Source organism: Saccostrea cucullata, unplaced genomic scaffold (assembly GCF_032062105.1).
Source record: "Saccostrea cucullata isolate Sc308-1 unplaced genomic scaffold, CSIRO_AGI_Scuc_v1 ctg6305, whole genome shotgun sequence".
Classification (NCBI taxonomy): Eukaryota; Metazoa; Mollusca; class Bivalvia; order Ostreida; family Ostreidae; genus Saccostrea; species Saccostrea cuccullata.
The window spans coordinates 51,360-69,809 of NW_026938783.1; the positions used below are offsets into that span (position 1 = coordinate 51,360).

At 31.3% G+C, this 18,450-nt stretch overlaps 3 long non-coding RNA genes across 3 annotated transcripts; all 3 read right to left on the minus strand.

Annotated features, from left to right (window-relative positions):
• Nucleotides 1–47: 47 nt before the first annotated feature.
• LOC134251247 (uncharacterized) lies at nucleotides 48–3,635 on the minus strand. Its single transcript, XR_009988696.1, has 3 exons — nucleotides 3,528–3,635; nucleotides 1,244–1,450; nucleotides 48–209 (listed from the first exon to the last, which is right to left on the minus strand). It is a non-coding gene; the product is annotated as an uncharacterized LOC134251247 (long non-coding RNA).
• Nucleotides 3,636–9,844: 6,209 nt separating this feature from the next.
• LOC134251245 (uncharacterized) lies at nucleotides 9,845–12,096 on the minus strand. Its single transcript, XR_009988694.1, has 3 exons — nucleotides 12,001–12,096; nucleotides 10,911–11,126; nucleotides 9,845–9,958 (listed from the first exon to the last, which is right to left on the minus strand). It is a non-coding gene; the product is annotated as an uncharacterized LOC134251245 (long non-coding RNA).
• Nucleotides 12,097–14,564: 2,468 nt separating this feature from the next.
• Nucleotides 14,565–17,428, minus strand: LOC134251246 (uncharacterized). Its single transcript, XR_009988695.1, has 3 exons — nucleotides 17,323–17,428; nucleotides 15,467–15,667; nucleotides 14,565–14,686 (listed from the first exon to the last, which is right to left on the minus strand). It is a non-coding gene; the product is annotated as an uncharacterized LOC134251246 (long non-coding RNA).
• Nucleotides 17,429–18,450: the final 1,022 nt, after the last annotated feature.

The following is an 18,450-nucleotide window of genomic DNA, read 5'->3' on the forward strand; positions in this document are numbered from 1 at the left end:
CAAGGATATAATATTCATTTTTAATAAGAAGCAACATAACAAACCGATTATGGACATATTAGTTGTTTATTAGTAAATTGATAGACAATTGATGACCATATTTATTTCCATTACATTTTTTATGATGCATCCTTTGATAGTTAGTATGTGTCCTTTATCAATTGTTGCAGCTATACATATTCGTTGGATAACAATCAAGAACGTGCACCCTACAACAAATGGATTTTATTCATTATTTCATTTCAATTGTAATATAAATGTCCAACTTAAGCAGTTTTTGGTCAATATTTCAACAAAAAATAATTTTAAGGTCAGGTTCTTTTAAACTTAAGATACCTAAAGATTTGGTTAATGTTGGAAAATGTACATGTATGAATTTCTTTACATAATGATTTATAGATATATTTGGACGTTGAGGTGCTATTTTCAGGTATACGCACAACAATAACATACATTACAAGCAATTATGGGAAATAGACCTTTACAGTATACAGAAAATTTATTCAAATTTGGCCTACCTAGCAACTCTTTTAGAAAACTAGAATTTTTATGTTGAAATTATTTTTTAAAAATAGTGATTATTAAGTATACTTACTGGATAATTTTTTTAATGATAGTATACTGAGATTATACCATTTTCAAAATGATAAATTGTATTCATTATATAAACTATTAATGAAAAATGAGCATATTAAAAACATTCATTTACAAACTGACCATAAAAGTATATTTTCTACGGATAAAAAGTCTCTCTCTCTCTCTCTCTCTCTCTCTCTCTCTCTCCCTCTTTACGTGTGCATGTGTGTCAATCATACATGTGCAATAAATGTCCCGTCAATAGTTAAGAAACCTCTCTACACTGCACACTAAAGAGTTCTGATTCTAAGGTATTTTTCTACAGTAAGAGTGATCTGCCCTTAGAACTAAATTCTAAAAAATATACATTTACACAATATTACTCAATTTATAATCAATTCAAGTATTCTTAACATTTTAAAAGGCCAAGCTAAATTAAATGAACATGTTATTTACATGTATTTTCTCTTTTGAAGTAATCAACAGTGATATCTATTTACTAATACTGTGTTGTCTTTGAATATTTTTCCCGGGGGTAAATGCCACGCTCCATACATTGAAAGTTAGATAGATAAGCGCAATATTAATTCCTTTATGCAATAAAATTTTCTCAATGTCCAAAAAATATTTTGCATTGGTGTAGAGAGGGTCCTTACAATGAAATTACCAGAATCATATTTTCTATTTTTTCTGCTTTCGTGAGCAGTCTTCTGGTACACCACTGATAGCAATGGTAAAAAATACTTCGACAACAATAACGGTGGACACGTGGTCCTCCGGGTCTCACACGATCACCTCCATTCTGACTCTGTGCCTCCATGACCAGGGAAACAACAGTCAGCACAAACAAAATGACAAATAGCATCAACTTCATCTGGGAAAATAAATTACGAATAATACATATATGTTGAGGATTGCAATTGAAACGTATATATAGGTTCAAAAAAGTATATTATTATGTATATGTAGCAAATACATTATAGCTAATCATAAAAAAATACTAAAATTCTAAAGATTTAAGCCTTGAATATCTTAGCTTTTTTAAGCAGAACAGCTAAGTTTGTTTAACGCATATCGGTATGCCCGAAACATTCCGTATGCAAGCTTATTTTGTAAACAAAAACGTTGTCTGGCATATAGGTAATATACATGTGTATATTTTCACACAAAATTAATTAAAATTATAAATTTATAATTTGTTTCGTTTTAATCTGAATTAAATTTCAATAAAGGAAATCAAAACGCTCGGTAGGATCATGCATTGGAAAGATTGTAAAATTGAACACTTAAGCTTACAGACAGATGTTTTACTTTAAATACCGATACTGAAAAGATCTTATAAATCTAAGTAATATAAAGGAAAACAAAATTAGTCAAAAAGAGATGTTAAAGCTGAATGATAAAGACGTTGTTGAACTTTGTTAAATTTTTGTTGGTGTACACTGGCACTGTTTAGCTGTACAAATGCATTCACAAGCTCGTACAAATGTAACGCCATTTCATACCAATATTCACCAATATACAAGTTTAACTATCCTACAATGTTGGCGTATAAATTAAGGATAATATCTTTCCAACATCGGTCACTATTGTATCATGCATTAATAGAAGCACAAGAAGCGTTCCAAATTTCAAGGAATTTATGGAGTTTAACCTTCTGCTTTGTACAGACAAAAAAAATAATATACCAATCTTAAATATGTGATAAAAGATAATTGGATATATGGATATATTTTATAATTAATTACACATATTCTCTAATACTATGATTTTGATATCAAATGAAAATCAAATAAAAAGGAAATCGGGTCATTCTGCAAAGCCATGATACATTCAGACTTTTTAAAAAGCATTACTTGTTATGCATTATGCATGGGTTGTTCGAAAAGTTCGTGGACTGCTGTCAAATCTGTTTTATTTGACATAATATTTTATCAAAATTTGGTAGAAATATTTTTAATAAATCAAAACGATCTGCTTAAATCTTTTGTAAACATCATTGTAAACAAACAACATTTATTAAAAATTAACGGAGATTAAAATAACAAAAAATCGGATAGTGGAGCAGATCTGAATTTGGTAAGTTACGAACAAAATACTAAAAATATCTGTAGGCATATTTTCTTCAAAAGGGAGTAAAATCGACAAACATAGAAATTCAAATTAAGAACTGTAACATCTATTCGTATTCCAAATTTTGGCTTAATATTTTGCTTTGTTGAAAAGAAATCAACTTGAAAAGATACGAACGACGAGCAGAGACAACGATGAAATTTTCTGTTGTGCTCTGGAAAAATCCTGAATAAACCCTTAAAATTTTGGAGGAATAAACGATTGTCACAAACGAGCTGTGCATATGTGTACGAATAATACATGCAGTATCGTAGTTCCAGAGATTATGGGATGAGGACAATCTGTGGAGAAACATTTTATCTGTGAAAATCTGAACAAAGAACTTTGAAATTTGGAAGGTCAAGAATAGACATAGGCGCTTCAGAGTTGCTTATCCTGTGAAAGCAGAGTTAGGTAATAAAATGAATTAAAACCTTAGCAAAGGAAATTATACAACGAGAGTAATTCTTAGAAAAATAAATGTCAAGTGTAAGAAATAGGGTGTAATCAGTGGGCATTGGATTATACTGTGTTAAATATAAAGGGATATTATTTATTTCTTTTTTTTAAAGAAATTTAATTCTTATTTTTGACGACGTTACTTTGCCGTTGAATTTGCTCCGCGGGTACAAAACATGTTGATTTTAAAATGAAGTAAATTGATTTCTGTAAATTGATTTCTGTTGAATCGAATTGAAAGAAACTTAATGCATCAACAAAATAATTATTTTTAGATATTATATTGTGCATTTCTTAATTTTCTAGTGAGCAATTAAACGAAGTTTGACGTCGTCCACAAACCTTTCGAACACCTCTCGAATTTGAATAAAATTTCTTACCTTGTTCTTTTTGTCTTGAAACTCAAAGTATACCCTTCAATAACGAACATGCTTTTAATTCAATACATATATATAAGAGCTGTACAAGGTCGATTAGTACAAGGTCCAAGGAGGTTTTTAAGACAGAGTATGAAGTTTCAACATATAATGAAGTTTGGATTTCCTTTACAACCAGAGTTGAAGATTTTATTTGCAACAATTACAAGTGTTACGTGACTTTCAGTATAATTTCTATTTTTCATTCGTAAGGTCTTTATTTCATTGCTTTTGGAAACCACACATCCTATCACATGTACATTTTATACAATTTAATGATACGTACATGATAATACATGTCTTATTGTACACATTCCCGGTATTGTTGTGCACATTTGGTAAAAATACATTTATTATAAAGTAAGTGTTTGTGTAGTTATTGAACATTTTCGGAATCTAAGCCACCTGATAACTTACAGAGGACTGCGGACTTTTTACTTTAGAGAACGTATCAAAAAAGTTTTTTGAGTGTTACGTATATAACTTGACGATTACATAATTATCGTTTCATCTGCAGGAGTCTACCTATATACCTTTGAATGGAATAAGGGTGGGGGCTGTCTTCTCCCTTTTTTCCTCTAAGAAAATAAAACTTCTGGTGATAACGAAGAGTATTCAAGATCAGAAAACAATAAGACAATACAAAACAAGAGCAGAGCAAACACTGACCTCTAAAACATAAGAGATAGGATCAGGTGCAATAAAGGAGTAAGCATCCCTTTCCGACCGTCACATCTGCCTTGTGCCCCTTGTCATGATTGGGAAATAACGAAAAAGTCCGTCGTCATTTCAGTATATAAATAATGGACTGAAGATTAGTATGAAAAACCTCAGTCAGCATTTTACTCAATGAAAAAATGTATTTGCTGATAAGGTCATTGTCCATTTCTCGCTCCCCTTTCCAATCGCTTGTTTCATTGAATTAATTAATAACCACAGTAATGGCATTACAAAAAATTCCTTAGTAAGCAAGCAATATTTAAAGAACATACATTCAATATCAAAGTCCAGTGTTCTCCATGAGCTCTTTTACTGTGTTGCTCCCGACACAGCAAGATTTTCTCTCACACAGTAACTATTCAAATTTTATGCATGCAACACAGTAAAAATTTTGCCGACACAGTAAGATAATACCATGTGATAATTAGAAAATCTAAACACATAAATTCTCTCTAACTAAAACTTTAATCACACAATTCTACCGTCTTTCAATTCTAAAAGTTAGAGCACTTAATTAAATTACTAGGGCTTCACCTTGCATGATCAATTATATCCTAGACCCTCGCTGGACTTTACGCGTGAAGGAACAAAGACAAATAATCTGTTTCCACACTTCCATGTAACGGTTAATTGGTAGTTGCAATAAAATACATTTTATTTTTTATTTTTTTTTTTAAATATTAAGAGGTCTTTTTTATAGAGCCGCGGCTCTAAAATTATTTTAGCATTGTATGTAAAACATAACATCGTATCCAAGTCTTTTAGTTGATGTGAATGGATTGCTTAAAATTTTCAACATGTTCAAGAAACTCTATTTTACTGTTCTGAAGTTTCTTTTCTTGTGATGTTGTAACTCGCTCAAGAAAACTGATAAATAATCAGCAAGTTTACTTTCAAAAGTACTTCGACTGTATCGGTCAGATTTCCTCTGCTTTTTAGAACGTGTTTTTACTTTTATCAATATGTACGACTACACCATTAGTGTAGCGAATTAGCGATTTTTCTGCCACACAATAAAATTTAAAATGATGGAGAACCCTGAAAGTCCATAAAACAATACAAAATAGGAGCAGAGCAAACACGGACCTCCAAAACATCAGAGGTGGGATCAGGTGCCATGGAGGAATGAGCATCCCCTGCCGACCGGTAACACCCGCCGTGTACATATTGTCATGATCGGAAAAAAAAACGGAAAAATCCGATGATTTTTTACACTTTAGGTTCCCAGTCTCCATTCATAAAAATGTTTCTATTACACTTAGCACCTAGTTTGCTATCAATTGTGGAAATAGCTTAAGCTATATTTTCAATATTTTCGAATTCTTTACCACGCAGCTCTAGTATTTCCGCAACAGTGAAGTCTTTTGACAAAATTTTAAACTATAAACTTTTTCTTTGCTGACCATCCATCGTTCCGCAAGTATGTCAAGGTTACAACCAAATATTCTACTTGTCTATATGATATGACGTCATAGTAAGCTATATGACGTAAAGGTTGGAGATAAGAATATCTAAAATCGGTTTGAGGTTGTACACATGAATGAAAATATGCAAAGGCATAATATAAATGGATTTTTGTCGTTTCTGGATCCCTGTAGTTATCACAGGGGTTAAATACCAAACCCGTGACGTCATATCTGTTCATCATGCATTAGCAGAGTGAAAGTGACACGTAACGAAAATTCATGTAAACAAACTCAATAAATCGGAGTTTAAAAGCGTTTAGAAGGAATATCATGTGTGATTCATATGGGAATAAAGCTTATGAATTAGGTATGCTAATATAATTCTACAATTTCTTCTAAAAATAAAGCTGGCAGGGTGTTTACTTACCGATCAGCCTTTCCTCTGTCGTTCGTAACCAAAAAGATGCAAAAGTTCAACGCTACGCCGCATACTTTGAAACTTAAATTTTTGTTTGTATCTAAAGTTCTTATTCTATTGTTTTTGGAAAGAGCTGCTAGAATCGTATGGTTTACGGGAATTGATGCATTTATTCCGATGTTATGAAAAAATGTAAAAATATTGGGAAGGTTTCGTCCTAAAGGGTTAAATATTTATTTCTGTGATATGACAGTAGGATTCTAGCAGCACTTTTCGTGGTACAGACATGTTTTTACACAACAGTTATTACAAATTGAAATTAAGTATCCCCGGGGTAGTTTTGAACTTTTCACTTTTTCATTAAGGCATTTTTTTCTAATTAAAGACGTCACGTGGTGACGTCGTGGTTAAGTGCTTCCTGTAGTATAAGTCCCATTGAAGTCTGTAGAATGCAGAATTATAGCAAAAGGTTTATCCTTGACTTTTCCGAAGTATTAGTGTTACATAATTTTAAAAAAAAGTGTTAATTCGTCGAATTCTGATCCATGTGCTGCCTTAACTACCTGCGTCGATTCAAACCTGCTACTATGATAAATTTGTATTTTCTATTTCATACAAAAACATGGCTTATTTTTCATACATTTCTTGGTTATACAGAATCTTTTAAAAGTTTGTTAAAGAAGTTTCCTTAATGCAAAGCAAAATTTTCTTGACACTCGCTCCTCCGTGACGTCCTCTAACGTCATGGTTTTTTGATTTTTTAAATCAAGTCCATATGTATTTAGAAAAGGATATCTTTTAAACAGAGCGATATATTACATTACCTGATAGCATCTTAAGTAATACAGCAAAACTTAATTAATCTAAACATGTGAATTTTATTACGTCTCAGCTCCTTTTTTAGGGATATAGCTATAGATACTTTAAAGTAAAAATTTGTAAAGTACTCAAATTTGGTGTTGCTCCTTGAAACCATTTTTGATGTCTGAGAAGCATCCTCAAGTAGTTTAGAATCAAGTCTATTCATGACCTCCCGGGGATAGGTGGATCAAAGTTTTACATTGAAATGTATAGGAAACTGTCTATAAAAATCATTTTTACAAGAACAGCAAATCCACGAATTATCATATTTATAAGGAAGCATCCACAGGTGGTTTAGATTCAATTTGTTCAATTCATGACCGTCCACAATGGGGGATCAAAGTTCTACATAGAAATACATAGGAAAATTCCTTAAAACTCTTCTTAACAAAATGTAAGCAATGATTGGCTCAAGTAGTTTAGATTCTAGTTTAGAAGTTTATTTAATTTATGACCCCCGGGGATAGAGTGAGGCCACAATGGGAAATGAAAGTTTTGCATAGGAATATATAGAAAAACAAGATGTGTTTGTGAAACACTATGCGCCCGGAGGCAACAAAGTTAAAAAAAAAACAAAACATGATTTTAGCATATATATGTCACAGTCTAAGTGACGAGGTCATTGATCATGGTGTCTTGTGAAAGGGCTTAATTGGTAAAGAATACATGTCAAATATTAAGTCTGTATCTTTCTTCGTTCAAGAGTTATAGCGAACGATAAAGTCTGCTGACAAAAAAAGGTACTTGTATATTTAGTGCATAGGTCACAGTCAAGGTCACCAGGTCATTTACCATGGTGGTGTCATTGTTAAAAGAGCTTAATCAGTGGTGTATGCATACCAAATATGAAGTCTCTATCTTATATAGTTCAAAAGTTATGGCGAAGGTTAAAGTTTGCAGAAAAAAATATTTTATACCGGTAGGTCACAGTCAAGGTCACAAGGTCATTGATCTTGGTATCATTTAAAGGAGCTTAATTAGTGAAGTACGTATACCAAATTTGAAGTCTTAACCATTCATGGTTAGAAAATTATGGCTAAGATTAAAGTTTGCAGACAAACAGACAAACAGACAGACAGACAGACAAGACAAAAACAATATACGCCTCGGATCTTTCGATCCGGGCGCATAAAAAATGTAAAATTCTTCTTCTCAACATCAGTAAAGCCACCATTGATAATACTGTTATGGAAGCATCTTCAGGTAGTTTAGATTCATTTTGATCAAATGATGACCCCCTTAGGTAAGGTGAGACCATAATAGCGGATCAAAATTATTAACAGGAATACAAAGATTTTTATTTAAAACTAGTTTTGTGAAGAAGAGCAAATCTGTGATTTATCATTGTTTTGTAGAAGCATTCTCTAAAAATTTAGATTCAAATTTATTAAAGTCATGGTGCAGGATGGGGCCACAATGGGGGACGAAAGTTCGTCTGAGTAATCTATAAAAGATTTTTTATAAAAAAAAAATTTCCTCAAGAATTGCTCATATTTATATTGAAGAATCTCCAGGTAGTGTAGATTCAATTTTGTTTAAATGATACCCACAAATGATAGTGTTGGCCACAATGCTGGATCAAAGTTTTACATAGGAATATTTTGGAAAAAAAGACTTTTTCTCAAGAACAGAAAAACCATAATTATAAAATTACTTATATTGATGTGGAAACTCAGGTAGTGTAGAATCAATCTCATTCAAATGAGAGCCCAAGAGGGTGGGGCTGGGCCACAATCATGGGTTGGGCGGGATTCAATATAATCGAATAAATAGGAAAACAATCTTCTGTTCATGAATAACAAATCCATTTGTTATATTGATATGGAAACATCAATAGATAATTTAATATCAAATCTCACCCTTCGAAGTTTCCCCATGAAAGATTTTTAATACTGAACCGAGTTTTGCTTTTTTCCCCGCCAATATGCTCAGGTGAGCAATGTGACCCATTGGCCTCTTGTTTGTTATTAAAAATCTTGTAAGTGCCTTTGTCCAATGACCAATTTGAATGCATTTTGGCAAGTTTATTTTGTATATTTTCTTGCAGTTTGAGCATGTTGGCTACAAAAACATGCCTATAGTGTTTAATTGGAGTTGGCGTTTGACTTCTAAGACAAACTGCTCCTTATTCATGATGACAATTTTGACGCTTTGATCTATTTTCAATTGCAATGTCATTGTAATTTTGAAGAGATAAAATAGCGTCTTTTTAAGAATTTGAGATGTTCTATTTCTTTCTTTTTTTTTTTTTTTTTTTTACAATTTCCAGGTTTTGTTTTATCCATGTATTCCTCAAGTTTGTTGAATGTAATTGGCGGGTTGAAGCCAAATTTTGTTAAAAATTGTCATGTGTTGGAATGAATTTTAAGCCTCAGTCTTTGCGCAGTAAGAAGATTTCATGTTTGGATAAGTTGTATCTTGCTAGATTTAGCGTGTGAAAATTAGAGACATCAATCAAGCAGACTTGTAAGGAATTTATCAAGACCTGACACTCCAAAATAAACCACACTTATAGTAGATAGTAGATATAAAATCAAGTTTTGCAGATCTCTGGATTTAAACCTTACATTAAAGGACCCAAATACTGAAATATTGTGTTAGTGTTCTATTAAAAAATATTGGTTGGAGTCCCGGGGTCTTATACATCTCAGACAAGTCTGGTTAATTGACATCGCTAATTTTCACATGCAAAGGGATCAGAAGAATAAAATTCATTTTGCAGTAGTAATTATACGGAAAACTATCTCCATTTATAATTTGTCAGGATCAATTGTTTTACAAGAGAGAGAGAGAGAGAGAGAGAGAGAGAGAGAGAGAGAGAGATTGTTCAATTAAAGAAAAATCTAGAATATCAAAAGAAAATAAAACGACCTGTAGTGATATTTATAATTGCTGTTTATTAGTAATTAATATTTCACAAAGATAATTATTCAATTCTTTCCTTGCCATATATCCTTTGATGGTTCATGTGTGTCCACAGTAACAGGTACCTAAAATGAAAATTGAAGATTTTTTGTTACGTTTTAAAATATTAACATTTGCTAATGTCTTTACTTATATGAAAATACTAAAAAAAAAGCAATTCAATTTTCAATGGCATGCAGTCGGTCACATGATCAGCCTTTCTTGCGTATGGAAAGCATACTGCACGAGGCATTTAGAAAGACTTAACTGTGACGTCATATATATACTTTATGTTGCATTTAAAGTACCAAAGTCTAAATAGAGCATTTTGTCTTTGAAATGTGAATACAAATAAAAATATAAATATATGAAATAAGATATCATTTTTAGAGTGTCAATGGCATAGGATATGTAGATGGTACGTGATCAGATCTTCATGTTATATCTCAATGACACTCTAAAAATGATATCTTTCTCTTAAATGGTATCTGTAAGTAAAATCATTCAAATGTTGCATTTCTTGCTTAAGCAATTTTTGGTCAATAATTAGAGAGATAATTTAGAGATCAGACGGAAAAACATATTAAAAACTGCGATTTTGATCAAGAATAAAGAGAAACAAATTCAAGTCTGGAAATTTAACAGTTACCAACACAGAAAGTGTTTCCGAATTACCTTTAGTCTCTCAGTAAACAACTATTTATATGTTCTTTTTATACTTTCTTAAATATGTTCAACAAAATAGCTAATTTGATTACTCTTGGCATGGTATCCGGTTGATTTTGCATTGAAAATACGTCATTATTTTAATTTTATTGATAAGGTACATAAAACGTACACTGTAATATAAAGTATTTTGACTGTGAATTTATCATGACGTAAAAAGATTATGTGATAAAGTAATATAATCAGAACTCTCTCTCTGTAGCTCTCTCTCTCTCTCTCTCTCTCTCTCTCTCTCTCTCTCTGAGTGTAATAATATGTAAATTTATCATATACGTGCAGTAAATAATCAGTCAATATTTGAAAAAAAATTACCAAGATTATATTTTCGACTCCTTATGCACTCGAAAACTCAAACTGAGTCACAGGTCTTGTACACCATCTCATACAATAATAAAAGGGAAACCTGTAAACGTTATACCCTCCACAACAATACCTCTCGGTATTCGGGTCTTCATTTTGACTTTGTGCTTCAATGACTTTGAGCACAAAAGTCAGCACAAACAAAATGACGAATTGCATCACCTTCATCTGAATAAAAAAAAAACATTAATAATGATATGCTGAGAATTGAAATCAATATATAAAATCAATGAAAAGTTATATTGGCAATTAAATTGAAAATAACACTTATTCGATAGGGGCTATATTGTAATGCATGAATAAAATAGCAAGAAGGCCTCATGGCAAAAATATCAAAGAATGTACGCTGATTGATTTTTCCGGTTTGTACAAACAAAAAAATGGCTATACTCTCATGATCTAAAAATGAGATAAAATATCAAGGAACAAAGAGGAAATGATATTTATAGCTTAATATAATAAAAATAAATCATAAAAAAATAATGGGTATATTTAATGACAACAGTTGTGTCCCTTAAAATTTACTTCTCAATTAAGTTCATTTGAGAAAACCAAGTCCTTAATTAAACAAAGATCATTGCCAAATAGACTAGAAAGTTCCAAAGAACGCATGTGTTGCCTGCTTTTACCAGTAGCTTCATTAAGGAAGTAATTTATTCTAAAATGGTCAGCTTTTTATTTGCTACTAGCATCCCAAAAAAATCTCCACGGACAGTAAGACAGCGATAGAATCAGACAATCAAATACAAATCCCCAATCCCGAAAAGCTAAAATGTGTATATATATAATTGAAACTCAAATAATTGAAACTCAAATAATTGTTCGTCAATTAATTAATAAGCACGCGATTTCAATGAATGATAATTCTTTAAAAGAAACTTAAGTCTGTCTTTAAAACAATTGTTAGTCTACACCATCCATTTTGGAATATAACGAAGCAATATTTCTCATCAGACAATTTAAAAATAAATGTTATTTTACCAAGCTACATGCAACCTTTTAAAAAAAGCATGTTTGTTAATGTTTGAATAAAGTTTGTTACCTTGTTCTTTTTGTCTTGAAACTTCAAGTATATGCTTCAATAATAAAAATGCTTCGAATTAAATGTATATATATTGATGTATGTTTAATAAGGAAGAACAAAGTACAAGGAGGTTTTAAAGCAGAGAGAGCTGCTTCTTAATTAATCAAAGTGTTTTTTCCTTTATAACAAAAGTACATAGCTATTTATTGAAGAAATTACATGAATTACAAGAATTATGTGTCAAGAGGTAGAATTCTTTTTTTTTTTAATTTTTAAAATTGTTGTTAATGCATTTAAAAATCTCTCGGTCTAACACAACTACATTTTATACGATTTGGTAATATATCATATCATTGCAATGCTATGTTTATTATTTCGCTTTTCTTGCGTAAATTTGAAAAAACCTCAAAAACCTTCGAGATTGCGGGCAAAAAATTTTTTATTCTAAACATAATTTTTGGTTGGCTGTTTATCTAATGTTTCAGGTCTTCAAGGTGCTGATAAACTTAAAAGACTGCTTAGAACAATATAACTGGATGCTTATAAACCAAGAAAAATACTGATCCTTATCAATGTCCGTGCAGAGAAATTTTAGTCAAGCGCTGATATTTATTGATAAAATTTATTCATATTGCTCTCACTCTCTGTCTCTCTGTCTCTCTCTCTCTCTCTCTCTCTCTCTCCGGAGTTTTGAAATGGACTGGTAAATAAAATATATAGCAATGTTTTATATAAAAAAAGACACCTACTGCTACACGAGACCTAGGTTGAATACTATATTTCATCCGAAGGGCTGGTCCCCACGTTCCACAGTGGGAATGAAACCCATGACAATAATATTTGACTCCTTACTTCACAACCCGAGAGCAGACGCTCTCACCACTGGCACCACGACAGCGAAGTCAAGATAGAATAATTTTTTAGGTAAAGAAATATAGATTTAAAAAAAAAAACCCTTTACTTAACAATATTTATCATTACAACTATAAATAAGCATTTTTAAAAAAAAGATATTGTTCTATTTGGTATGAATTTAAAATCAATAATAGGATTTTTGTTTTAAAAACATGACATCATAGGAGGATGGAAACACCCTAAGATACCTATTAACTACCAATCACGCTTAATTGTGGCTCAATGTTAAAACTTTTTTTCATTATAATGTATTCCATACAAAAATCAAAAATTAAATTTTTAATGCAAATTAATGTCCAGACATAATTAAACCACCCCTACGCATCTTTTATCAAGTTTTTAAACAAACTCGTAAAGTTTAAAGTATGTTCCAATAGAATTTAACCAAATTCTTATTCAATTCATAATCATCTCTTTTAATATATATAAAGTCTCCCATGATTTTAATTCAACGAGTTGTGTGATTTTTATCCCGAGCCTTGGCGAGGGGATAAAAACACACAACGAGCTGGATAAAATTCATATCCAACTACATGTATAAATCATGGGAGATTCTTTTTATCCCATTTTTAATGCTTCAGAACCGATGTTATACACTGTTTTATATAGCACTCCACATTATTTTACTTCATTACGCTAACGCAAAAACCAATGTGACGTCATTACTGCACTTATATCCACGGGATAAAGGGGTAAACATGGGATAAAACATTTTTGTCAATGCGTATTTACTTTGGACGCTGAGAACAGCTTCTGCGCATGCAATTGCTTTAAATTGTCTGTTCTAAAAATCAGTTAAACATGGTGAAATACTTTTAAAATTACTTTTATCCATGATACCGAAAAGAAACACATCATGCCAATATTCGGGGAAAAACTATATACTGTTTTTAACTTTGTACGTAAAAAGTTAGGACATCTTCAGCATTTCCAAATCAGTAAGTTAACGGTGATGGTTTTTTTTTATTCCATTACTGGAATTTGATTTTGAGCCCTCTTCAAAGAAATACAAAAATCATTCAATAAAACATTTGACAATAATTTGGGGTTTTAAGGCTTTGTAGCATTTAATTATAAGTGTTACACTAATATTTAAAAAAACCTCATTCTTTTCCGATTGAGATTTCAATATTTCTTATTTATTTGAAATAAACATATGTAAGAATATTTCATGTTTGGATAAGTTGTAGCTTGCTAGATTAAGAATGTGAAAATTAGATACATAAATCGACAAACTTGTAAGGGATTTATTGAGACCTAACACTCCAGATTAAACAACACTATAGTAGATAGTAGATATAACATAAAGTTTTGCAGATCACTGGATTTAAACCTTGCATTAAAGGACTTAGAAAACAAATACTGAAATATTGTTTTAGTATTCTATAAGTGTGGGTTGGAGTGTCGGGGCCTTATAACATTTTGGCAAGTTTGGTTGATTTACATCGCTAAATTTCATATGCAACGGGATCAAAGGAATAAAAATTCAATTTGCAATAATTTAATAATTATACGGAATCAAACTCTGACTCCTTTTATTATTTGTCTCTATCAATTGTTTTAGAGAGAGAGAGAGAGAGAGAGAGAGAGAGAGAGAGAGAGGTTGTACAGTTATAGAAAAATCTCAAGAATATCAATATTAATTAAGAAAGAAAAAACAAACGAACTGTGGGGATATTGATTGTTGTTTATTAGTTATTAACATTAAGTAAAAATAATTATTCAATTCTTTCCTTGACATATATCCTTTGGAGGTTCAAGTGTGTCCTTTTTCCTCAGTAACAGGTATCTAGGATGAAAATTCAAAGATTTTTTTACGTTTAAAATGGTATTTGTTAGTAAAGTCATTCCAATGATGCATTTCTTGCTAAAGCATTTTTGGTCAAGAATTCAACATAGAGTGGTTTTAAGATCATATTCTAGAAAATTAAAGTTGCCTACAGATTTTTTTTTCAATTCTAGAAACGTATTCCTTAATTGATAGTTTGTAGTAATGGTGTGTTAAATCAAGGTGCATCAAGGCGGTATTTTAGGGATCAGATGGAACAACAAATTAAAAAAAAACTACGATTTTGATTGAAAATAAAAAAAAATCGTATAAGTCTGGAAATGTAACCCTTACCAACACAGAAAGTGTTTCCAAATTACCTTCAATCTCTCAGTAAACGGCTATTTATTTCCTTTCATACTTTCTTCAAAATGTTCAATTGAATATAGCTAATGTGATTACTTTTGGCATGATATCCGGTTAGTTTTGCATTGAAAATATTCATTAATTCAATTTTATTTATAAGGCACACAAAAAGTAGTTTAAAATATTTTGAGTGTGAATTTATTATGACGTAACAATTCAAGATTATATGGTGATGACTACATGTATATTTAATTCTTAAACCGGATTGATTAATTTTTAAAGTTGACTTGTAGGCCCGAGAAATAAAAGAATTTACAAAACAGAAACGATAATCAGAACTCTCTCTCTCTCTCTCTCTCTCCAGTGTTATAACGTGTATATTTATCATATACATGTACATGCAGTAAATAATCAGTACATATTTGAAAAAAATACCATTATTATATTGTCAACTCCTTATGCACTCGAAATCAGAATTCTGGTACACCATTTAGAACACCAGGAAGCGATGCTTACGGTATACCATGCACCACAACAATACCTCTCGGTAATTGGTTCTTCATTCTGACTCTGTGCTTCAATGACTATGAGCACAAAAGTCAGCACAAACAAAATCAGGAATTGCATCTTCTTCATCTGGATAAATGATATAAATTATGATTAGCTGAGAATTGAAATCAAAAATAAGTAGAACCAATAAAAAGTTTTATTGGCAATTAAATTGAAAGTAAAACTTATCCGATTAAGTGACTATTATTATTGTAATACATGAATAGAATCGTCCTCATGGCAAAAATATCAAAGAATGTAAGCCGACTGAATTTACCGCAAAAGAATTAGAATGCCTATTCTGTCATGATCTGGAGATAAAATATCAAAGAACAAAGAGAAAATGAACCCTATCACTTAGTATAATAATAAATTTTAAAAAAGTAGCAGGTGTATTTCAAAACATCAGTTAAAACTATGGATGTCAAAACTGTTATTTTCCTTAGTCGAACATTCGATTGTATTATTCGATTATTCGTCGATGATTCGGAAAATTTTCTGAAGATAACATTTCATTAGTACATAGTGTATTTATAAACTCAAAAACCATTTTACATCAAACTATATAAAAAGGAACATCAATTGCAAATTCCTATAAAACAAACGTGAAAAGTAAAAAAAAATGTTGACACAGAATAGATTTACACTTTCAGTTCTCAAAAATTTCAGTCATAAATTGAGCTGCACAGTCAGTTTTTATTATAGAAAGCTTAGAGAATTGCAACTTTCAGCACATGGGAGGGGTAAAACCTTATGCACACATTGTTTAATACTGCTTTTACAACGTAAGATTACTACTTAAATAATTATTTAATTGCTTCAAAACTTCCTCACTTTGATTTTAAGTCTAATTAAATGGTTTACAAACAAAGTAGAATATAGCGTTGCATAATTTACTACAAAAACAAAAAGTCCGAAACTGAGGAAATATTATCGCAGTAGTGGAGCATTTGTAGTGACCGTACTTTACATATGTATATGGAAAGATAACAGATTTTGTTATGGAAAATTATTTATAAACTGTGACTGTATTTGAGATCCTATTCGTCTGAGAACGTATATTATATGGTTTAAGACTTTTTCCAATTTGGTACGGGTATTCCTTCTCTTTTCAGACACCTTTTCTTGCATATGTTGAATATTCGAATGTCGTTTCATTATTCGATCGTCGGTCCATTCTACTGACGGTCAAATAGTCGACTGTTCGTTGCCATCCCTAGTTATAATCTTTTGAATTTACTTTTCAATTAAGTTCATTGGAGAAACAAACATAATTAAACAAAGATCACTGCTAAGTAGACTAAAGTGTTCCTGGGAACGCATGTGTCATCTTATTTTACATGTAGCTTCATTAAAGATGCAATTAAATTTGATAATTGTCAGCTATTTATTTGCCACCGGCATGCCCCCCCCCCCTGACAAAATCGCCACGGATAGTAAGACTGCGATAGAATCAAACTATCAAATACACATGCCCGATCCCGCGAAGCTAAAATGGGTAAATATTATTGAAACTCAAATGATTATTCGTCAAATAATTAATTAGTACGCGATTGCAAAGAATAATATTTCTTTAAAAGAGACTTAAATCTGTCTTTACAGCAAATTTTAGTCTACACAATCCATTTTGGAATACCAAAGCAATATTTCCCCCGGTCAATTTATAAAAAGGGTTATTTTGCCATGCTACATGATAGCTTTTTAAAAAGCATGTTTGTTAATGTTTGAAAAAAATTGGTTACCTTGTTCTTTCTGTCTTGAGACTTCAAGTATATACCTCAATAATGAAAATGCTTCGAATTAAATGTATACATATTGATGTATGTTTAATGAGGAAGGACAAAGTACAAGGAGGTTTTAAAGCAGAGAGAGCCGCATCTTAGTTAATCAAAGTGTTTTTTCCTTTATAACAAAAGTACATAGATATTACTTGGAACAATTACATGAATAACGAGAATTATGTGTCATGAGATAGAATTTTTATTTCATTTCTTATTTTTAAGATCATAATGAAGTGTGGATTTCCTTTAGAACCAGAGTTGAAGATTTTAATTGCAACAATTACAAGCGTTACATGATATGAAGTATAATTTCTATTTTTCATTCGTAAGGACTTTATTTCATTGCTTTTGGACACCACACACCCTATCACAAGTACATTTTATACAATTTAATAATACGTATATGATAATATTATTGTACACATTCTCGGCATTGTTGTGTACATTTGGTTAAAATATTAATACCTTGATTATAGAGTAAGTGCCTGTGTAGTTATGAACATTTTCGGAATCTTAGCCACCTGACAACTTACAGAGGACTGCGGACTTTTCACTTTAGGGAACGTATCAAAAAAGTTATTTGAGTGTATATAACTTGACGATTACATAATTGTCGTTTCATCTGCACGAGTCATACCCAATATACCTTTGAATGGAATAAGGGGGGGGGGGGCTGTCTTCTCCCTTTACTTTTTTCCTCTAAGAAAATAAAACTTATGTTGATAACAAAGAGTTTTAAAGATCAAAAGTCAATAAGACAATATAAAACAAGAACAGAGCAAACACTGACCTATAAAAAAATAAGAGATTGGATCAGGTGCCATAGAGGAGTAAGCATCCCTTTCTGACAGTCACTCCTGCCGTGTGCCCCTTGTCATGAATCGGGAAATAACGAAAAAATCAGTCGGCATTTCAGTATATAAAAAATGGACTGAAGATTAGTATGAAAAACCACACTCAGCATTTTGCTCAATGAAAAATTGTATTTGCTGACAAGGTCATTGTCCATTTCTCGCTCCCCTTTCCAATCGCTTGTTTCATTTAATTAATTAATAACCATAGTAATGGCATTACAAAAAAATTCCTTAG